This window comes from Schistocerca piceifrons, chromosome X (genome assembly GCF_021461385.2).
Source record: "Schistocerca piceifrons isolate TAMUIC-IGC-003096 chromosome X, iqSchPice1.1, whole genome shotgun sequence".
In the NCBI taxonomy this organism is placed as follows: domain Eukaryota; kingdom Metazoa; phylum Arthropoda; class Insecta; order Orthoptera; family Acrididae; genus Schistocerca; species Schistocerca piceifrons.
This window is the reverse complement of record NC_060149.1, coordinates 223,908,738-223,932,430: the sequence shown is the minus strand read 5'-3', so window position 1 is coordinate 223,932,430 and position 23,693 is coordinate 223,908,738.

The window sequence follows — 23,693 nt, the reverse complement described above, 5'->3', positions numbered from 1 at the left end:
GATATGCTAAAATGTTTCTGAGGTTTAAGATCTGTTCAGGGCAAGATTTTCCTTTCCTAAACCCTGCTTGATACTCCCCAATCTGGCAATCCAGCTAGGATTCTACTCTTTTAAGTAGAGCTCTGGACAATATCTTGTAGGTCACATCCACCACGAAAATCCCTCTGTAGTTATTGGGGTCAGATATAGGACCTTTTTTGTGAAGAGGGTGTATCAGGGCCATTTTCCATTCCTCTGGAATGATTCCTTTCTTCCATATCTCTTCAAAAAGTTTCTGCAGTAAGACAATTTCATTTTTGCTTGCATACTTCCATAATTGGGCTGTTATCTGATTTTCACCTGATGCCTTGAAATTTTCCATATGATTTAGTATTGCTTGGATCTCACTTACAGGTGGGGGTTTAGAGCCTGGGTTGGGGGATGATTTCGGTCCACCATTGAACGCCGTCTTTTGGTGTAGTTCCTCACAGTTTAGAAGTTCCTTGAAGTATTTTGCTAGTATCTTACAGTTGCCCCTATTACTATCCTATGTTCCCTTTTTTGTCCTGAGGTGGGGGGGGGGGGGGGGGGAGGTCATATCTGTTTAGCTTCTCCCTGAAGATCCAATAATAGTTTCTCATGTTGTTCTTAGCAAATTCGTCATTTATCTTCCTGAGCAGTTGGTCTTCTTGCTCCTTCTTAACTTTCTTGACCTCCTTGGACACCATCTTTCTAGTTTCCACAAAGTGCCGCCAGGCACTCTCATCCTTTTTGGTTTGCCAGATGTGCCACGTCTTCTTCCTCAGATCAAGTAGTCTATCACACTCATCATTCCACCACCTGTGCTTCTTCATCCTGGTAACAGGACCAAGCTGCTCTGCCTTGGTTATAAGTCTCTTCTCCATCTGTTTCCAGTCCTGGTCTTCTAGGTCACTGGTTAACTTGCCCCATTCCTCCTTCTTCACCTTTATTTTCTCTGGATCATATCTCCTTCATGCAAGGTTTTTGCTATGAAAGTTATTCTTGGGGATGATCTTCAGTTTCACTTTAGATAGATAGTGGTCAGAATCGAGGTTGGCCCCTTTGAGAACCCTAACATTTTGGATTTCCTTACGAAATTTCTGCTTTATTGCAACATGATCTAACTGGAATTCTCCCAGGAGATGGTTAGGTGAAACCCATGTCTTCTGCTTTCTTGGTAATTTCTTAAAGCTAGTTGATTTCAGGACCAAATTGTGCGCCTGGCATAATTCGATGAGCCTGATACCATTTTGATTCATCCTGTTATGTGCCAGGTATCTCCCCACTATATTCCTCAACCTTTTCTCTCTCCACATTTGGGCGTTAAAATCCCCTAGAAAGATGATGATATGTTTTTTGGGGATCCTTTTGGATCATGTCATCTAGTTTGTTCCAAAATAGTTCCACCTTCTTCTTATTCTTTTTGTTGTCAATGTTTATAGGGGCGTGAACATTTACAATGGTATATACTTTGTTGGTTGACTTAAACGTGAGTGTGGATAGCCTTTCAGAGGGAGACTCAAAGCTTATAATGGAGCCTATACTTTCTTGTCAATTACGAAACCTGTCCCAAGGTGGGGAACATTTTTCATAACTCTTGTCCCTGTCTTCTCCTTAAGTATCCTGAATCCTCCTGATTCAAAGCTCTCCTCGTCCAAGAACCTGGTCCATTGCCCAGCCATAATGAATATTCTATGTTCATTTAATGTGTACATTAGAGTCTTAAGTTTCCCCACATTCAAAAGTGAATTTGCATTAAAAGTTGCTAAGTAGTTTGCTTTCCTGTATTTTATTTTGTTTGAGGTTCCAAGACGTTCCGATTCATCTTTGTGTGACATTGCAGAATCATCAGAATCAAAATGTCTGCTTGCGCACTAATGTGCGGTGGATTGACCACCTGGGCTAATTAGTTTCACATCACACTTTTTCATGATTGATAATTCTTTGAGTCCTGATGGTGACTTCTAGAGCCACCATTTTTTACAACCAAGGTTGTTAACCCTGGAGGATTATTCACAGCTGCCCCTTACATGGAGACAGACGCTGACCAAAAGGTGCCCAATTTGAGAACAGACGCTTTTGGATTTTGATTTGATTTTTAATTCACGGTTAACTCCACTAGGCTCTTCTGCTCTCTCCGCCATTGGGAATCGGATTCCTCTTCCACCTTCGAAAGCGTTGACCAGGTTTCACCGAGGAACCTTAGGCAGGGGCACTTACAGGGTTCTACCATCTGAAGCCAGATGGACACAGGTTTTTTTTAACGAGGTGTTACTCCTCCCCCTCCTCCTTCCTCATCACTTGCAACATGAGGCCCCCGGGCTTGGGACTGCCAGTGGCATATGGCTTTCATCTTATTGGTGGAATTTTTTATGTATTTGTCATTTGCCATTAGTTTTGCTTGTTTGACAACCATTTTGAAGATATTTTTATAGGTTTTGCAGTAAGTATCAAATTCTGGTGACGTGAGTTGTTGGGACAACCTGTGTAGTAATATCTTTTGAGGATACCAGAATTCCAGAAGTGATCCATTTATTTTTTGTTTTCTTTGTGTATATTTTGCTCTGTGTTGGACGGAAGCACAATTAAAAATAGTAGGAAAAATTTCTGATTAAGTTTTATATTAATTTTTCCATCCGTGTGTTTGCAGTTGTAAATCTTTTTCCAGTTTTCTTTGCTGAAGTAATGGAGAAAGTGATTTATATTTTCATTACTGTAGTTTCTACTGGTGGTTCTTAGGCAGTGTTTAAATTGCAGCTCAGTTTCCATTCTCAGAAAGAGTTTTTGGAGCTGTGTGTGTTAATATATTGGTGAGATTTGACTTCCTAGGAAATCCATTAGCTTTAAATTGGTTCTACTGATTGATTAAGTGACTGATTATTTTTAATTTGGTCTCATTCATGTGGAAATGTTAACTCAGTATATACACATTAATGAATAAAATGACTACTCAGTTTGTAACGGTTCTACCTACTTTATTTCTTTGTTTGTTGTCCTTGGTGTCGACATACTGTGTTGCTACACTGGCTGAAAAATGATGTTTGTAATTTGGACACTGACTATGGTAAATAATGTATCCGACAGATGCATAGTTACTTTTCACAGTCTTTTACTTTTGCCGTTCACAACCCACAACCCCCCCCCCCCCCCTCCCAGTAAAACACAGTGATATGGCCAGTGCACTATTGTTTAACCTTCGATAAGCCTCATTAATAGGTTGCAGGCAAACATTCACATACTGCTACAATAGTTTCCTGTTGAACATCTACAAGCAGTAAAACCTAACCACAAAGTCCACAGTTCTTGAAGAATAATCAGGTACGTATGGAGCAGACACTGTCATTGGTTTAACACATGGCCTATTGGTGTAACACTTATTTCATTGTTAAGTTGAAGCATTGTTGTTGTTCTAACCAACATAGGTTTCACGTCTGAAGCTCGGCTGTGGACTGACTGCCTCGTGACCAAAAATCGGGTCCTTATCAATAATAGGTACTGAAACTACACATTGTTCGAAGTTAAATTTACAGAGATTACAATTAAAACTTAACACATTAAATTAGCTGAATAAATTGAAAAATTCTGTCTTTTTAACAGTTTCTTCTACTACAATGTTTAGGTCAAATTATTTGGTTAAATGATGAAATTAACATATATAGTTATGTAAACAATACGTTTGACAAAACTGTTAATTACTTTGGAATTAATGAAGGGCAGGTTTTGTCAAATAAATACTTTAAGAATACTAGCATTTCATCTTCAAAATGGTTACAATTACTACAGAATTCATATTTGTTAATATTTCAACAGTAGAATTTAAGTTATGAAACAATTACAGATTTTACCCTATAACAAAAAAACTAACTAGGAATAGTCAAAATAAATGAGAAAATCAATTACATACCTAAAGCTAAGCCCAGAATTAGATCTGGTGTTAAATTCTTTAAAACTGAGGGCCAACTGTTCTCTTATATGAAAATACAGATTATACTCATGTATGATAATGGTAATTAGTTTAAGGAGGCAGATGGCAAAACAAGAGGGGAATTGAAACCAGCTTGCTTCCTCACAAGTTAATTTAGTTTATTACACTATCTTAATAGTATAAGGTTATTTCTGCATTAAATAATTTCTAGTGTCTTTGAGATAATCTCCTAATGTTTGATGTCTTATGCACTCTTTGGTAGAATGTGAAACAACTAGATTCCTGGGTCCCATCTCTCTTTCTTAAGCATTTTCATTCTGAGTAATTTGAGTCTTGGTTTTTCCATTGGGAACATTTGTATTTATTTCCAATTTATATTCATGGATAAATCAATGTATGACAGTTATTGAAACAGTTTCTACATGAAACTGTCTTCCATTTTCTTACAGTCATCAAAATTAAATCTTGCTCTTTCATATCAAAATAAAAGCTTTTTTTGTGGTATGAATGTTACAGTTTCTCACCACTGTTATTACATTTCTATATATAGTTTAAAAAATCTGTGGTATCCAGTACACAGCAGTTGTTCATCTGTGTAGGCCTATTGTGAAAGGTGCTTCATTGTAAATATAAATAAGCATAATTTATATGTCATTAGATCACCTGTACATCATCTCTACATAAACTGCGATCTAAATCTTTTCACCCTGCTCACTGTAGTCAAGCATTGGTCTCCTAAAATTTTACACGCCGTGCTTCCCTCCATTACCAAATTGACAATTCCGTGATACCTCAGGGTATAATGTATCATCCGATCCCCTCTTTTTGTCAAGTTGTCAAGTTGTGCTACAGATTTCTCCCCCAACCCCCAATTTGATTCAGTACCTCTTCATTTGTTATTCAGTCTATCCATCTAATTTTCAGTATACATCTGTTCAGTGCTTGATTTGTGATGGTATGTACCGGTACTCTGTACTGGTACATGTGGCAAAAAAAAAAAGGTCAGAACCACAGATTTTGAGACTGCTATGACAGAACTTTTATTGCAGCTGTAGCAAAACTTGTATTCGCACTTTTAAAATGCTCAGAAAAATGTTAAAATAACATTTTTTTTTTACAAATTAAATATTGCTTCTTTTGCATCACATTTCATAAGCTTCTGTTCTCTTCTTCTGTACAAGGCTACCCTCCAGACAAATACACTTAAAAACGATTTTTGAACATTTAAATTTGTATCTGTTGTTAATAAATTTCTCTTTTCCAGAAACATGTTTCTTGCTTTTCCCAGTCTGCATTTTATATTCTTTCTCCTTCAGCCACTGTCAGTTGCTGATTTTCAGGTTTCAAGACTGTAACTAAAAGTCTAAGAAGCCAACCTTGCCTACGATATTGGACAGGTCACAGGTGGCGGATAGTGAACGTTCCATCAGATATGGTAGACAGCTGTGAATGCAGAATAAGCAGTCCTGGACCAAGGCAAAATAAAACTAAGTCCACTTTGTGTTTGTCCTGTAGCAAGCACAAAGTGGTCAGTGTCTGCTCACCAGCTGTGTGGCTGAAATTTATATTCTGGAACCAACCCTTCCAGTCTTAACACTTTGAGTTCACTCAGTGAGTCTACTCAACCCCATCTTATTCCAGGTACAATCATCATGGAGCAGTTTGATAATCACAATATTACACCAGGTCGTCAATCCACTGACAGTATTTCTAGCATGACTGGTCTTTCAGATTCTGGGGTAGCCAGGTTAAAATGCAGTGTGATTCAACAGAGGAAGTCAGAGTCCTCTCACCATCTTAAAACCAACACAAATACATTTTTTGCAACCAAGTAAACTTCATAAATTGGGAGATACATTAAAAGAACAGAAGATTCAAATTTTGGCACTTCAAGAAACATGAATGACAAACAATAACACCATGGATTTTTGCAATTATTGTCTCTTTAAAAGTAAAACTGATAAAAGAATACACCACATCTGGGAGTCACTTTTTCAGTCTCCAAAAATATTTTTAATTCAATGACGGAAGTAAAACCTATTAATAATAGACTAATAACAATTTCTCTTAAATGTGCAAATAAAGCGTACACTTTAATTAATGGCCATATGCCAGTCAGCGAAGATAACTGTAAAAAACGTGAATAAGTTAATGAAGCTTGGGAAATGTTAGAAAGCATCATCTTGAAAATTCCCTTAAACCATGCTGAAATTTTAATGGGTGCTTTTAATGCTCAACTAGGTAAAGAGAAGGACATATAAGAAAATGGTGGATGGATTTCCTGCTCATAAGTAGACAAACCAAAATGGTCAAACACTTGTTGAAACATGCAAAAATTTTAACCTTAAAATCACATCAGCACATTTTAAAAAGAACCCTTCTAAACAAAAGCTTGACAGGAGCTCAATACATTTATTGGGGAATTTCATATCGATCATGTAGCAATTTCACACCCTAACGACAAAGAAATTTTAAATTTCCAAGTTAGGAAAGGGGCTAATCTTGATTCTGACCATTATTTAACATGAATAAAAGTAAAACTTCATCCTCAAAAACTCTTCAAAACAAAAAATGCTATCCCAAAATTTGACACTGCTAAAATAACCTCAAACCTAACAAGTGAGCTTGACAAAAAACAATCCAACAATTGGCAAAGCCTAAAAGAAAAGTTCATCAAACCAGCACAAAATTTAATTCCGCTTCGAAAGAGACAAAAACACCCTTGGTGGGAGGCATTAAAAATTGGAATAGTAACAAAACTGAAAATATGTGCAACACCTTTCTAACTGTAATAAAAGGAACATCTAAATTAATCCGACAGACTAAAAGAAACTGTGAAAATGCCCAACTTTTATAAACCAAAAAGACTTCCAAAAGAACAATACAAGAAACTTTTATAAGACATTCAAAACAATACTCACTGGTTACCAACCTCAAAGTCTTTGCTTCAAAAACAACCAGGAAAATTGTACGGCATTTGCTAATTATTTTTAAAACTTTTAAGCTGTCTAGAACCACCGAATAAATTCCAACCACAGCAAAATAACACCAACGCTAATTCTAAAGAACCTGATGAAATTAAAATAATTAAACAAATTAACAGACTTAGAACAATAAAGCTTACAGAAAAGATGGTATAATTGCAGAACTACTAAAAATAAGCTGGCCCTAACACTATAAAATAGATCACTCAACTAATAGGACATATCTGGCAATCTGAGGAAATACCTGAGGACTGGAAAATTGCCCTGATTCATCAATTGCATAAAAAAGGGGATAGAGCCAATGTTAATAATTACTGAGGAATCTCTCCGCTTCTGGTCACATACAAAATTCTCTCGCAATGTTTACTTGATTGAGCCCAAGGATAGTTAGAACCTAAAACTGGTGAATACCAAGAGACTATAGACCAAACAGATCCTGTCCAGAACAAATTCCTAATTTAAAACTAATCCTTAGGCACCAAAGAATTTCTGGTAACAATATTGTAAGTACATTTGTGGATTTTAAAAAGACCTACAACTCAGTTGATCGTGAATCTCTTTTTCCACATTTTGTAGGAAGAAGGGCTAGATAATAAAACTCTCACACTTAATGAGGAAACATTAACTGACACTAGCTCTAAAGTTAAATTCATGTGAGAAATTTCTGAAACATTTGATATAACAACTGGTGTTAGACAGGGAGCTGGACTCTCCCAATTACTGTTTAACTGGTAATTACAGAATGGCGATAGCAAACATCAAGTCAAAATATAGATCAATCAATCAAGTTAGGTAGAAGTAATATTAGAGTAGATTTCCTCGCTTTTGCAGATGATCTGGCAATTTTAACTAGTGATATTACCACAGGTCAAAAACAAATTTAAATTCTTAACGAAGTTGTAGAAAAAAGTAAGACTACAAAAATCATTTGAAGAAACAGAATATATGACATGCAAGAAACTAGCACCAAAATTTGTGACCACAAAAGATGGAAAATTAAAAAGGATTTCTCAGTTCAAATACTTGGGGGGAAACCATAGAAGAAATCAATCTGAAAAAAGCGGCAAATGAAAATCGCTGTCAAAAAATGGCAACTGCATTCAGATTAACAAAAAATATTTATAACAAAAAAATCACTTTCTAAACTCAGTAAACTTAGGCATTACAGCACTGTGTCAAACCTGAATGTTTTTATGGGGCAGAAATGTTAATTTTAAATAGAAAGAGGGACATTGAAGAAATTCAAAAGAAAGAAAGATTATTAAAAAAATATTAGGGCCCAAAATTACTGCTGGAGATATTTATAGGCTGAGAAGTAATAAGGCAATAGAAAAATACACAGACATACATGGTGACATGAGAAAACAAAGACTTAAATTTTATGGACACATTTAAAGAATGGCACCCACTAGGTTGACAAAACAAATAGTAGAACTCTACAAAAACAGAAATAAGGCCATAACTGACCAAATTAAATGGATTTCTGCAATGAAGGAGGATCTTAAAGTAGCTGGTATAACTCAGGCAGACATTACATGTAGAGAAACATTCAGGCATAAGATATTTGATTGGAAAGTTGGTCAGAGGGAAATTAGAAAATGGACTGCAACATCGTGATCTGCTGAAAGAAAGAGACGTCATTCTGAAAGGATGAAACAAATTTACACACAAAAGGGGAGGCCAACCATCAAAAGTGACATTGATGGATTGTACCTTGCGTAGTCCTATTGGGCCCATACATGAATAATAATAGTAATAATAATAATAATAATAATAATAAAACCCGTGGAGGCCCGGGGAAAGAATAGGCCTCTGGTATGTTCTGGCAGTCGTAAAAGGCGACAAAAAGAACAAACCACTAATCGGGCTAACCCCCCTTTTAGTGTGATTAGTTGGTTCAGGACAGAACTAATGAAGCCTCAAACAAGCGCTGTCATGGTCGGGGACGATGCTTGAACCCTATGCCCGTCCACAATGGTAACGACACTGCTAGCCACACGGAAAATGATTTAAATCCAAATAGAGGTGTTTTGCAGGATATGCTTCCTCCAACCAGTCTAGAAGGAAAACAAAGACAGAGGATGAGATGGTCAGTTAAAGTTAACCGACACCTCATGTTCTGTTATTACCAAGCAACAAACTTAGGAACCAACACAACTGGATACAGATCACAAGTATATGCAACATTTATTACCAGATACCCAGAATTAAAATTTTTAACAGAACAGTGACTAGCTGATCAGATTCATGTAATAATGAAAAATAACAGGATACCGCAGTCAGAATTAGAAAACATCAAACAACAAGTACAACAAATACTAGAACAAAATAATGTGGAATCAGAAGAAGAAGAAAATACAGTAATGGACTCAAACATCCCAGAGCAAATAAACAAAGAACAACATGCATCAATTAAACAATCAGAGGAAAACGAAATCTTAAGACAACCACCAGAACAAGCAAAAATAGAACACGAAGTGACACACATGTTACATATAGAAGAAAAATTTCAGCTTAATGAAATTTTGTCATATGATGACATGTTGGAGACCGTGGCTGTTGTTTGAAGACAAATGTTGATGGTGTTAGGACAGCAACCAGCCACAAATTTACTTTGAGTTCCTTTATTCAAAGGAAACCGTTACCGGTTTCGAATCGTTGTGACTCATCATCAGACGGTTTACACGATTTTATTTCTGACATTTGGTGTGTTTTTATAGATGAATTGTCCTAAAATATAAATAAAACGTAATTATAAACACGCCACACACAGATGGTTGCGTTACAGATTTTTCGTTGTATGTGACTTACGTGAAACGTCGGTTTCGAGTGTTTGTTTTCATAATGTTCGTCCAATCGATGTAAATGCATTCCCACTTATACAGCCTTTTTGTTCTTCATTTATAATTTTGTTCTGTGTTGTATGTGCTATTAATTTCTGTGTAATGACTGAAGTTAATTATAAATGAAGAACAAAAAGGCTGTTGCAAAGGAGCACGAGGATGTAAAGAGCAACTGATAATAGATGCAGAGGTGACATATCAAGCTAAAACTAAACAAAGGTCACTACACTATGCATACATTGATTACCAAAAGCTTTTGATAGTGTACCCCACTCATGGTTACTACAAATATTGGAAATATACAAAGTAGATCCTAAATTGATACAGTTCCTAAACATAGTAATGAAAAATTGGAAAACCACACTTAATATCCAAACAAATTCAAATAATATCACATCACAGCCAATACAGATTAAGCGTGGAATATACCAAGGAGACTCATTAAGTCCTTTCTGGTTCTGCCTTGCTCTGAACCCACTATCCAACATGCTAAATAATACAAATTATAGATACAATATTACTGGAACATACCAACACAAAATCACACATTTGCTATACATGGATGATCTAAACCTACTGGCAGCAACAAATCAACAACTCAACCAATTACTAAAGATAACAGAAGTATTCAGCAATGATATAAATATGGCTTTTGGAACAGACAAATGTAAGAAAAATAGCATAGTCAAGGGAAAACACGCTAAACAAGAAGATTACATATTGGATGACCATAGCGACTGTATAGAAGCGATGGATAAAACAGATGCCTATAAATATCTAGGAATAGATAATACAAATATTAAAGAAGAACTAAAAGAAAAATATAGACAAAGGCTAACAAAAACACTGAAAACAGAACTGACAGCAAGAAACAAGATAAAAGCTATAAATACGTATGCTATACCAATATTGACCTACTCATATGGAGTATTGAAATGGAGTAACACAGACATAGAAGCACTCAATACACTTACATGATCACAATGCCACAAATATAGAATACATCACATACATTCAACTACAGAAAGATTCACATTAAGCAGAAAGGAAGGAGGAAGGGGATTTATCGACATAAAAAACCTACATTATGGACAGGTAGACAATTTAAGAAAATACTTTCCAGAACGAGCTGAAACTAGCAAAATACACAAAGCAATCACTCATATAAATACATCGGCTACACCACTGCAATTTCATAACCACTTCTACAACCCTTTAGATCACATAACATCAACAGATATGAAGAAAGTAGATTGGAAAAAGAAAACACTACATGGCAAGCACCCGTATCATCTAACACAGCCACACATCGGTCAAGACGCATCCAACACATGGCTAAGAAAAGGCAATATATACAGTGAGATGGAAGGATTCATGATTGCAATTCAGGATCAAACAATAAACACCAGATATTACAACAAGCATATTATTAAAGATCCCAATACCACAACAGATAAATGCAGACTTTGCAAACAACAAATAGAAACAGTAGATCACATCACAAGTGGATGTACAATACTAGCAAATACAGAATACCCCAGAAGAAATGACAATGTAGCAAAAATAATACATCAACAACTTGCCATACAACATAAACTAATAAAACAACACGTTCCCACATAAAAGTATGCACCACAAAATGTACTGGAGAATGATGAATGCAAATTATACTGGAACAGGACCATTATAACAGATAAAACAACACCACATAACAAACCTGACATCATAATCACCAATAAAAAGAAGAAATTAACACAACTGATCGAAATATCCATACCCAATACAACAAATATACAGAAGAAAAAAAAGGAGAAAAAATTGAAAAATACATCCAACTGGCTGAGGAAGTCAAGGACATGTGGCATCAGGATAAAGTTGACATTATACCAATTATACTATCAACTACAGGAGTCATACCACACAATATCCACCAGTACATCGATGCAATACTGCTACATCCAAATGTATATATACAACTACAGAAATCTGTAATTATTGATACATGTTCAATTACCCAAAAGTTCCTAAATGCAATGTAACATATACCGTACAGTTAAAAGGAAGTCACACTTGATCAAGGTCCACGTCACTTTCCATTTTTAACCATACATAATGTCTGAGAAAGGAAAGAAATAATAATAATAATAATAATCTGATAGTTCAGTAATATTCACACCTGCCAGCACCTGCCTTTTTTGGAATTGGAATTATTACATTTTTCTTGAAATAAGTTTATATTTCTTACAAATCTTGCACTCAAGGTGGACTAGTTTTTTTCATATCTGGCTCTCCCAAGGCTCTTTGTAATTCTGAGGGATTGTCATCCACCCTACGTGCCTTGTTTTGTCTTAGCTCTTTCAGCTGTCTACCAAATTCTTATTGCAGAATCAAATGTGTTATCTCATATTCATCTACTTCCTGTTCCCTTTCTATAATATAGTCTTCAACTTTATTTCCCTTCCACATATTCCTTCCAACTTCCAGCCTTCCTTTCTTAACTTGGTAGTAGCTTGCCAACTGGGCTCTTGACATCCATACAGCTGCTTCTGTTTTCTGCAAAGGTCTCTATGATTTTTCTTTAGGCAGCATATGTCTTTCCTGTAGTCATGCATGCTTTTACAGCTTCATATTCCTCCCCTAGTCATTCCTGCTTTACCATGTTGCAATTCTGTCAGTCAGATGTTTTACACATCTGCATTCCCTTTTGACACCATCATTTACTGCATTTTTGTATTTTCTCTTTTCGGTCAGTTACATTCCATATCTCATGTGTTATCCAAGGATTTCTACTGGGCCTTTCTTCTTGCCTTTATAATTCTATGCTGCTTTCATTATGCTACCCTTTCATTTTTTACTGTATTCCTTCTGCCTGTTTCAGTTAATTCGTAATGCTCCAAGTGCAATTCTCAACCACCTCTGGTTCCTTTAACTTAGGCAGCCCCATCTCCTTAATTTCCTGCTTTTCTGCAATTTCTTTAGTTTTAATCTGCAGTCTGTAACCACTATAATATGGTCTGAGTCCACATCTGTCCCTTGAAATATTTTTCACTTTGAAACCGTCTTGTGTCTTAAGGTCTTTTCTTTGCATACAAATTTCTTTTCATGATTCTTAAATCAAGTGTGGAAATGATGAAACTATACTCTGTGCAAAATTCTGTCAGGCTGCTTCCCCTTCCATTCCTTTCCTCTAGTCCATATTTTCCCACTATTTTTCCCATTTCCCATTTATTGCTATCAAATTACTGGCCCTCTAAACAAGGGGATACCAGCACCGTTAAACCATGCAATAGAACTGTGTGTCCTCAGCAAATCTAATAGCTGTAGTTTCCTCTTGATTTCAGCCAGTGGAGTACCAACATAGAAAGGCCATATTGGTTAATATTACAATACCAGATCAATCAATCATCCCAACAACTACTGAACAACCTGCTATCTCTCTTCAGGAGGCCTATGTTAATCTGAGTCAGACACCCCTCACATGTGGTTACACCTATCGTGCAGGTAACTGTATCTTGGAGGCACACAAGCCATCCCACTGGACCAAGGTCCATGGTTGGCTTCATAACTTGTAGCACACCCTGATCCAGGTGAGAAAATCATAGCAAATTAATGGCAGAGGTTTCTGAATACTTAGTAGGGAATTGCATTGGACACTGACTTAACAGCATCCCTAATTATGGGGTCAAATGAAATGAAGTTTCCAAATGGAACATAGTTTTGTGTTTGCAATAATCATTAAAGCTGACTAAGTGACTGCGTTATGTCCACACTGGCTGAGATCACAAATAGCTGAGGATTTTTAAATTTATGTGGCCTACAGATGTCTTCAAGTTAGATTGTCACATCCTATGTACATAAGTGACAAACCAGTTTTGCTGTGTTGTCACTCTGTTGCTTTCTTTGGGAGTAGCCTCTTTTGCTATGAATGATCAACCCACATGGCTTGCCAATGGGGTGTGTACTGTTATAGGCTGTTGATGGTATTGAACGTGAGGGAAGTGATGCAGTTTGAGCTGTACGGCACTTCTACTTTCAAATCTCCTGGCATTGCAACTTCCAAATCTGTATGATAGTCTTCTACTGTGTGATCATCTAGTTTTAATTACTCACAACAGAGTTCCTAAAATGGACAGTACCACTGTGCATTAGGAAGTTTGTATACGACTGTTCAAATTCAGAATTTAAACATATAGAATCTGGTGTTTTTAGTCTTTTTGCTGCTTGAAATTATAGTAAAACATTTAGGTTTTAATGATTACATCCATCAGGTGGTTGCTGTTAGGTACTGTTGATTAAGTCGATTGATATAATCATCAAAATTTTTAGATTTTACTCTGATTTCACATGGCAAGAAAACTGAAAACATTTTATACAAAGATCTTCATTTGTTTCATGGAAATGGCATTTACAGGTCAAACCACAAATATAGTACCTCATAAAGTTGCCCCTGATGCTTCTGGCACTGATATACAACAAAGTGGCTTTCCTTGTTGACATATGACTGGAATGGGCCATAGGCAACGAGACTGGGTTCATTAATGGCGTATATTTTCTCAGTACCTTAAATATTTGTGTCTCTATCCATGACAAGAAATTGTAACGGTTCTGTTATATTTTGACCTAATTTTTGTCTCAAAAGTTATCAAATGTGGCAAAATATTGATGAAGAGTATGAAGATGGAAGGGTTTGTGTTATAACCTTTAATCACCAATAATTGCGTGGATATTCAAACACACTCACTTAGAAGCAATAGCTGGTTACATGATAACAACTCAGTATCTCTTATTCGACTGCCGTGCCGTGACATGCGGCTGGCGCCGTTCGTAGCTAGGTGGCGCTCCTGCGCTCAGCCGAGTTGCGGAGCGCCTCTATCGCTGTTTGCGCGTACTGTCGTGGCGGCACTGTTAAATGTCATGGCACTGTCACAACACTTTTCCCCTCTTGAAGAAAAAAAAAACACTCACTTCCTTGCAGACATGGACAGTACGGAGACATCCATGGCCTCTTGTGAGGCCCCGAGAAGATCCTGCGGAGAGACACGAGAGTATGGTCGAAAATGTCCAGGACAGAAGCTCGTGCGTGGAATGTGCCTCATGGATGAGATGGGTGAAAACTCCGGAGCAGAATCCATAGGTGTCGTGGACCTGGGGCTGTGCTCCAGCGAGATGGGTCCTGGAGAAGGCGGCGTCGCAACTGGGGCCGGTTCCGGTGTACTCGGCAATGGTAGCGACGGCGGCTCCATCAACACGTACGGTAGATCAGCAGCAGTGACAGGACTGGCTTCTCGGGCTGGTGGAGGAGAAGGAAGGGGTGGTGGCACCGGCGTGGCCACCACTTGTGGGCGCATCTAGTCGTAATCACGAACAACCATGCCGTCGTCCGTATGTATTTCACAAAGCCGGCGGCCGCGAAGAGCCTTGACCACCCCTGGAATCCATTTAGGGTGAGATCCATACTCTCATGCCCACATGTCGGCACCCACCAAGTATTTTCCCGCACTAGGGGACACAGCACAAGGCCTGACAGGGTGAAGCAAGTGCAGTAGAGTGCGCGGTTTGCGGCCATGCAAGAGTTCAGCAGGGCTGCGATCACCCAGAGGCGTGAAGCGATAAGAACTCAGAAATTGCAGCAGAGCGTCATCTGTGGATAAATCACTACGGAAGTTTTTCATCGGGCTTTTGAAACTGCAGACAAGGCACTCGACCTCCCCATTCGATTGCGGATGGAAGGGCAGTGCTGTAACATGATGAATCCCTTGTCCAGTACAAAAATCACAGAAGGACTGCGAAGAGAACTGAGGGCCATTGTCTGTGATGATCGTGGATGGAAGACCTTCTAGCACAAAGATTTTGGACAAAGCCAGCGTCGTCGCCGCAGTGGTGGCCGACGAACATCGAACAACAAACGGAAACTTCGAGAAGGCGTCAATCAACAGTAGCCAATAAATACCGAGGAAGGGGCCGAGAAAGTCAGCGTGCACCCGTTCCCATGGCTGCGCTGGATCAGGCCACGGAGAGGGCATTGTACGAGGTGCAGCCAGTTGTTGAGCACACTGACCACACGCAGCAACCATGTGGGCGATGTCCGAATCAATACCGGGCCAATAAATGTGCCTGCGGGCCAGGGACTTAGTCCAAGAAATACCCCAATGGCCTTCATGCAACAGTTTGAGAACACCTTTGAGAAGAGAAGCTGGCACCACGACCCATGGAGATGCACCATCCGTGGCCAGAAGAACAACACCATCACGAACAGACAGACGAAGGCGCAAGGCATGGTAGTTGCAAAGGGGATCCGATGCCCGGCCCTGGGTCCTGTCCGGCCAACCCCATTGAACAAAACCGATCACCTGACGCAGGACCATGTCCTGCGCAGTAGCTGACGCGACCTGCGAACCTGTGAGTGGAAAACCCTCGACTGCACGACGTTCTTCCTCATCAATGTGGAAACAGAGTAGTTCATCACGATCGAAAACTGGGTCGGGGCCCATCGGCAATCGCGACAATGCGTCAGCATTGGCGTGCTGGGCCGTGGGGCGATAGTGAATCTCATAGTGAAAACGAGACAAGTATAAGGCCCAACGTTGCAGGCGGTGAGCTACCTTATCCGGAAGCGACGCCGATGGGCTGAACAGAGAGACCAGCGGCTTGTGGTCAGTGATGAGGTGAAATTTAGAACCATACAAAAAAATGCTGAACTTTTTTAGAGCATAAATGATAGCGAGCACCTCCTTTTCGATTTGACAGTAATGCCGTTGCGCATCATTGAGGGTCTTGGAAGCATAGGCAATGGGTCGTTCCGACCCATCCTCATACCGATGGGCGAGAACAGCCCCTAGGCCATACTGTGACGCATCAGTCGCCAGAACCAAGTGCTGATCCGGACGGAATGTGGCAAGACAAGGCGCTGACTGCAAATGAGCCTTCAGGCGGACAAAAGCCTGCTCACACTCGTCGGACCAGCAGAAAGGGACGTTTTTTCATAACAACTGATGCAGAGGATGAGCGACTGCCGCCACGGATGGAATGAATTTGTGATAACAAGCAATCTTGCCTAGAAACGCCTGAAGTTCTTTGACCGTAGACGGCCGGGGTAGAGCGTTAATGGCCGCAACATGCTGACGTAGAGGACGTATACCCTCACGGGACAAGTGGAAACCAAGATACACAATGGAGGGTTGGAAGAACTGTGACTTGTCCAGATTGCACCTCCACCCAGCCGAATGCAAAACCCGAAACAGTGAACGCAAATTGCGAAGGTGCTCCTCAGTGGAGGCCCCCGTGACAAGAATGTCATCCAGATAGTTTATGCAGCCAGGAACGGAAGCCGTGAGCTGTTCCAAAAACCGCTGAAAAGTGGCCGGCGCGCGAACGACGCCAAATGGTACCCGCTGGTACTGATACAACCCACAAGGAGTGTTGATGACGAGAAATTCCTTAGAAGAAGCATCCAATGGCAACTGATGGTACGCCTCCGATAAGTCAAGTTTGGAAAAGAACTGGCCCCCAGTGAGCTTGGTAAATAACTCCTCATGACGGGGAAGGGGATAAGTGTCAATGAGGCTCTGAGCGTTGACAGTGGCTTTAAAATCACCACACAATCGCAGACTCCCGTTTGGTTTAGAAACCACCACGATTGGTGATGCCCATTCGCTGGAGGTAACAGGAAGGAGAATCTCCGAAGCTGTTAACCTGTCTATCTCAGCCTTGACAGGTGCACGCAACGCTAGCGGAATAGGGCGTGCCAGGAAAAACTTAGGGCAAGCTGTAGGTTTAAGAGTAATGTGGGCTTCAAAATCCTTGGCACGACCCAGGCCAGCAGAGAACACGAACAAAAATTCAGAACCCAATCCATCCAGCTGTTGATACGGAATATCCTCAGATATGAGGTGCACATCATCATCAACGGAGAACCCGAACAACTGGAAAGCATCATAACCGAACAGGTTTTCAGTGCCCTGTCACGAACCGGCTCTACTGTGCAGGAAAAGTTAACTCCATAAGGACACCGTTACGGTGTAGCTAATGGCTGTAAAGTAATTTAGTAGAGCTGGCCATGATGTCTCCTTTGTTGATGCTGCTGTGTCTGCGTTGTCCTTGTGGCTTCTTGTTGTCTAGGCGATGATTCCTTGGCTGCTTTGGGTCCAAGAAAAAGGTGCGGGTTTTTTAATTATTACTGGACTATCGAAAAACGACGCAGTATTCCACGGTTTCTTTGTATCAAACACATTTATTGCAAGAACTATATGCACAACTACACTCAACCGCGGCCAACACACAAGTGGCTGAAAGCCCGTAGTAGACCAAAGAACACGGTCATAAGCTACAAAGAACATACAATTCCAATATCGATTATTGATCGCAACACCTAAGTTAGTATTATCTTAAGCAAAAACTTTTATAACACGACTTTAGTGAATAATAAAATAAAGTGACGTCTAATAGTGTATCATAACATAAAATGACGTCTATTCGTCAGTTCCATTACAGCCCGCATGATCCACTACATAAAATGTGAGGGGCCGAACAACAGACTTGTAGGCAGTGGAAGCATCAAACTGGCCAATGATGGGAATTTTCTGTTTATTATAAGTTCTCAGATTTCGCGTAACTGGAGACAAGAGAGGGGAGCCCAACTCCAAATACGTGCGAGAATTAATGAGAGTTACTGCAGAGCCAGTGCCCACTTGCATGCGAATGTCTTTATCCAGAACACGAACAGTAACAAACAACTTATTTGTTTGAGAAAGCACACAGTTAACATCCATGTCCGATGCCTTGTCCTCGTTGACAGGAACTTTAAGGGACTGACACACAGAAGCAATGTGGCCTTTTTTCCTACATGAATTACACGTGGCCCAACATTTTGGACACACGGCCCTGTCATGCTGTACGAAACAATGTGGACAAGAAGGAAGTGCGCAACGAACCTGCTTCCGTGGTTGCTGTTGTCGCTGCGAGCGTTGCGGCCCAACGCGACGTTGCTTACGCGAGTGAACCGCCGCCACATCTTCGTTCTCCTGTGAAACAGGCAAATTGTCCGGGTCGAAAGTTGACTGTACAGCGCCTACATCACACCACACATCTATTTGCGCGCCAGCAGTGTGAGACACTTCAAAGGATTGAGCGATGCTTAGAACTTCCGACAACGACGGGTTTGGCAGTTGTAGGGCATGTTGCCGAACTTCTTTATCAGGAGCAAGCCGTAGAATAACATCCCTAACCATTGAATCAGCATAAGACTCATGATGAGTGTCCGTGACAAACTGACATTTCCTACTCAGACCGTGTACTTCCACCGCCCAAGCCCGGTATGATTGATGGGGCTGTTTACGACACTGGTAGAACGCCACACGGGTGGCAACGACGTGGGTGTTTTTTCGGTAATAGTTAGACAATAAGTCACACATTTCCTGGAAGGACAGAGAGGCAGGTTCCCGCAGAGGGGCTAACTGAGATAGCAGCTGATAGATCCGTGGGGAAATCCAAGATAGAAATAACGACTTACACATAGGAGCGTCGACAACGCCGAAAGCCAAGAAGTGTTGCCGCAAACGCTTCGCATAATCATCCCAGTCTTCAGCAGCCTCATCGTATGGAGAGAATGGAGGCGGAGAAGAGGAAGCCAGACGATGAGTAAGCGATGTCAACAATGCCTGAATAGCAGCCGTCAACTGTGTTTGTTGTTCAATGAGCGCTTGCATAAGCTGTTCCATGTCTGCCCCGTCACGAACACACAAATCCACAACGCAGTGAAAATATCCGACCTCGTTGCCAAAAAGTGTTATAACCTTTAATCCCCAATAATTGCGTGGATATTCAAACACACTCACTTAGAAGCAATAGCTGGTTACATGATAACAACTCAGTATCTCTTATTCGACTGCCGTGCCGTGACATGCGGCCGCCGCCATTCGTAGCTAGGTGGCACTCCCGCGCTCAGCCGAGTTGCGGAGTGCCTCTATCGCCATTTGCGCGTACTGTCGTGGCGGCACTGTTAAATGTCATGGCACTGTCACAACAGTTTGAGTCTTTTACACAGCAGACAAAGAGATAATTAAGATAACATTTACTACAAAATAAGATTGTATGTTTTATTTTAGACAGAAAATTAGTAGTTATTTTTTTATTATCCTGAGCTGTATGAGAAAAGTTATTAACAATAGAAATGCTAGTTCTACATAGATATGTGCTATACTGTGTTCCCACTACACTGGGTTCATAAATGCCCATACAAAAACCTCTCTGCCCCTGGCAACAGGCTGGCCTCAACCTCCATCACTTTCACTCTCTACAACCTCCCTTGCTCTTCTCACATTTGGTCATAGTAGTTATGAAATTGTTTTCCTGCAAAGGAAAACTTGATACATTCATATCTCTGCTCCACAGTAACCTGAGTTCTGTGGCCAACAGTGCTGACAGGTGACACTCAACTTCATGGAAAAAGTGAGTCCAAACATATACATGAATAAGATGAAAAATACAAGTTTCTTACCAGTTTTGCTTCTGAGATAGTATTGAGAAAAAATAAGAGTTCAGTATACAGTCCAGTAAAAAGTTAATAGTGACAGAGTTAATCAAGTGAAAGGTAAATGAAACAGTAAACTCTATTTTTTTAAATTATTGTGGTTACAGTTCTATGTAGTTGGAAAGTTCAGTTAGTTGTGATGTCTTCATAGCACTTTTGGCAAGATGATGCCACTAAACTCCATAGCTGCTGTGATATCTTTCCGTACTATATTTTTTAGAAGAAATTTTGCAAAAGGGGTTGAGTCACTAATTTACGGTGACTTGGGAGATGATAACTCACAGGTTCAAATATCTTGTGACTTACGTATTCTCAGCAAACATGGTAGCTTACATAAATGAATTTCTGAACCACTGCTACAGCATTAAGTTCAGTTAATAAAATGTCCTTACAGCAAGTCTCTGAAGCAACAGGGATCATTTTACAAAATGGTAGTTGATGCTTCCTTTGTGTAGCATAGCAAATGACAGCCATTTTGGCCTTTTGAGACTATTACCCCTGTAATCTTGGAGACTAGGACTTAACAATTGAATGAGCTCCTAATTCTGGATGGAGTGTCCATAATGGCAGTGGCTGCATCACCTACAATGGCAGCGTTATGTGGGATCAGGTGCCATGTCCTTCTTCACCAGTCCATGCTGAAGACCCCCTGCTGGCTGCTACTGCTGTCCTGTATCTTGACCATAAACAGTGGAAAGCTCCCACCTCTGACAGCCTTCTGTTTGTTTCTGTCACAGAGGACACACTCCCATGTCTTTTCTCCCTTTCTGTTGCCCCCAACATATTCTCATTGGTCCCCATTCTTGCTGCTTTGTTATGACAGTAATTTTATCATTGTGTGGTTCAGAATAGTACAAAAATTTAGTGGTTATTTTCGCTGTCTAAAATAAAATGTTAAAATATTATTTAGCAATTAACATAATAATATAAGAGTTTACCTGGTATAAGAAATGATAGCCTCTCAAGTTTTCTGCCAGTGACAGATGTGTGGCAGAACCATTACAAAAGTGAATTACATACATTCACACAATGCACCTGGAACACCTCAAAATGTTGCTTTTGGTATTGCCTGTAAGAGTCTCAAGCCCCTGTGTTTCTTGGAATGGCACAAATGACGCTGGACATGGTAGTAGGGACACTAAAGCGTGTATCTCCTAAGACTGTTGGTGACTGCATTATTCCAAACTTTTTTATTGGCTCTCCTGTTTGTTTAGTAGTTACTGAAGTAGTTGATGGTGTTGCTGAAGTTATTGCTGGTCTATTTCAGTTCTTATTGCTTGCTCTTCTCTGTGGAAGGGAATACATTGTACTTTATGAAAGAATTACGACTTATTAACAGGAACCATGGACCTTGCCGTTGGTGGGGAGGCTCGCGTGCCTCAGCGATACAGATGGTCGTACCATAGGTTCAACCACAACGGAGGGGTATCTGTTGAGAGGCCAGACAAATGTGTGGTTCCTGAAGAGGGGCAGCAGCCTTTTCAGTAGTTGCAGGGGCAACAGTCTGGATGATTGACTGATCTGGCCTTGCACCACTAACCAAAACGGCCTTGCTGTGCTGGTACTGCGAACGGCTGAAAGCAAGGGGAAACTACAGCCATAATTTTTCCCGAGGGCATGCAGCTTTACTGTATGGTTAAATGATGATGGCGTCCTCTTGTGTAACATATTCCGGAGGTAAAACAGTCCCCCATTCGGATCTCTGGGCGGGGACTACTCAAGAGGATGTCGTTATCAGGAGAAAGAAAACTGGCGTTCTACGGATCGGAGCATGGAATGTCAGATCCCTTAATCGGGCAGGTAGGTTAGAAAATTTAAAAAGGGAAATGGATAGGTTGAAGTTAGATATAGTGGGAATTAGTCAAGTTCGGTGGCAGGAGGAACAAGACTTTTGGTCAGGTGAATACAGGGTTATAAATACTAAATCAAATAGGGGTAATGCAGGAGTAGGTTTAATAATGAATAAAAAAATAGGAGTTCAGGTAAGCTACTACAAACAACATAGTGAACGCATTATTGTGGCCAAGATAGACACGAAGCCCACGCCTACAACAATTGTACAAGTTTATATGCCAACTAGCTCTGCAGATGATGAAGAAATTGATGAAACGTATGATGAGATAAAAGAAATTATTCAGGTAATGAAGCGAGACGAAAATTTAATACTCATGGGTGACTGGAATTCGAGAGTAGGAAAAGGGAGAGAAGGAAACATAGTGGGTGAATACGGATTGGGGGAGAGAAATGAAAGAGGAAGCCATCTGGTAGAATTTTGCACAGAGCATAACTTAATCATAGCTAACACTTGGTTCAAGAATCATAAAAGAAGGCTGTATACATGGAAGAATCCTGGAGATACTAGAAGGTATCAGATAGATTATATAATGGTAAGACAGAGATTTAGGAACCAGGTTTTAAATTGTAAGACATTTCCAGGGGCAGATGTCGACTGTGACCACAATCTACTGGTTATGAATTGTAGATTAAAACTGATGAAACTGCAAAAAGGTGGGAATTTAAGGAGATGGGACCTGGATAAACTGACTAAACGAGAGGTTGTACAGAGTTTCAGGGAGAGCATAATGGAACAATTGACAGGAATGGGGGAAAGAAATACAGTAGAAGAAGGAATGAAGTAGTGAAGGCAGCAGAGGATCAAGTAGGTAAAAAGACGAGTGCTAGTAGAAATCCTTAGGTAACAGAAGAAATATTGAATTTAATTGATGAAAGGAGAAAATATAAAAATGCAGTAAGTGAAACAGGCAAAAAGGAATACAAACGTCTCAAAAATGAGATCAACAGGAAGTGCAAAATGGCTAAGCAGGGATGGCTAGAGGACAAATGTAAGGATGTAGAGGCTTATCTCACTAGGGGTAAGATAGATACTGTCTACAGGAAAATTAAAGAGACCTTTGGAGAAAAGAGAGCCACTTGTATGAATATCAAGAGCTCAGATGGAAACCCAGTTCTAAGCAAAGAAGGGAAAGCAGAAAGGTGGAAGGAGAATATGGAGGGTCTATACAAGGGCGATGTACTTGAGGACAATATTATGGAAATGGAAGAGGATGTAGATGAAGATGAAATGGGAGATACGATACTGTGTGAAGAGTTTGACAGAACACTGAAAGACCTGAGTCGAAACAAGGCCTCGGGAGTAGACAACATTCCATTGGAACTACTGACGGCCTTGGGAGAGCCAGTCCTGACAAAACTCTACCATCTGGTGAGCAAGATGTATGAGACAGGCGAAATACCCTCAGACTTAAAGAAGAATATAATAATTCCAATCCCAAAGAAAGCAGGTGTTGACAGATGTGAATATTACCGAACTATCAGTTTAATAAGTCACAACTGCAAAATACTAACGCGAATTCTTTACAGACGAATGGAAAAACTGGTAGAAGCCAACCTCG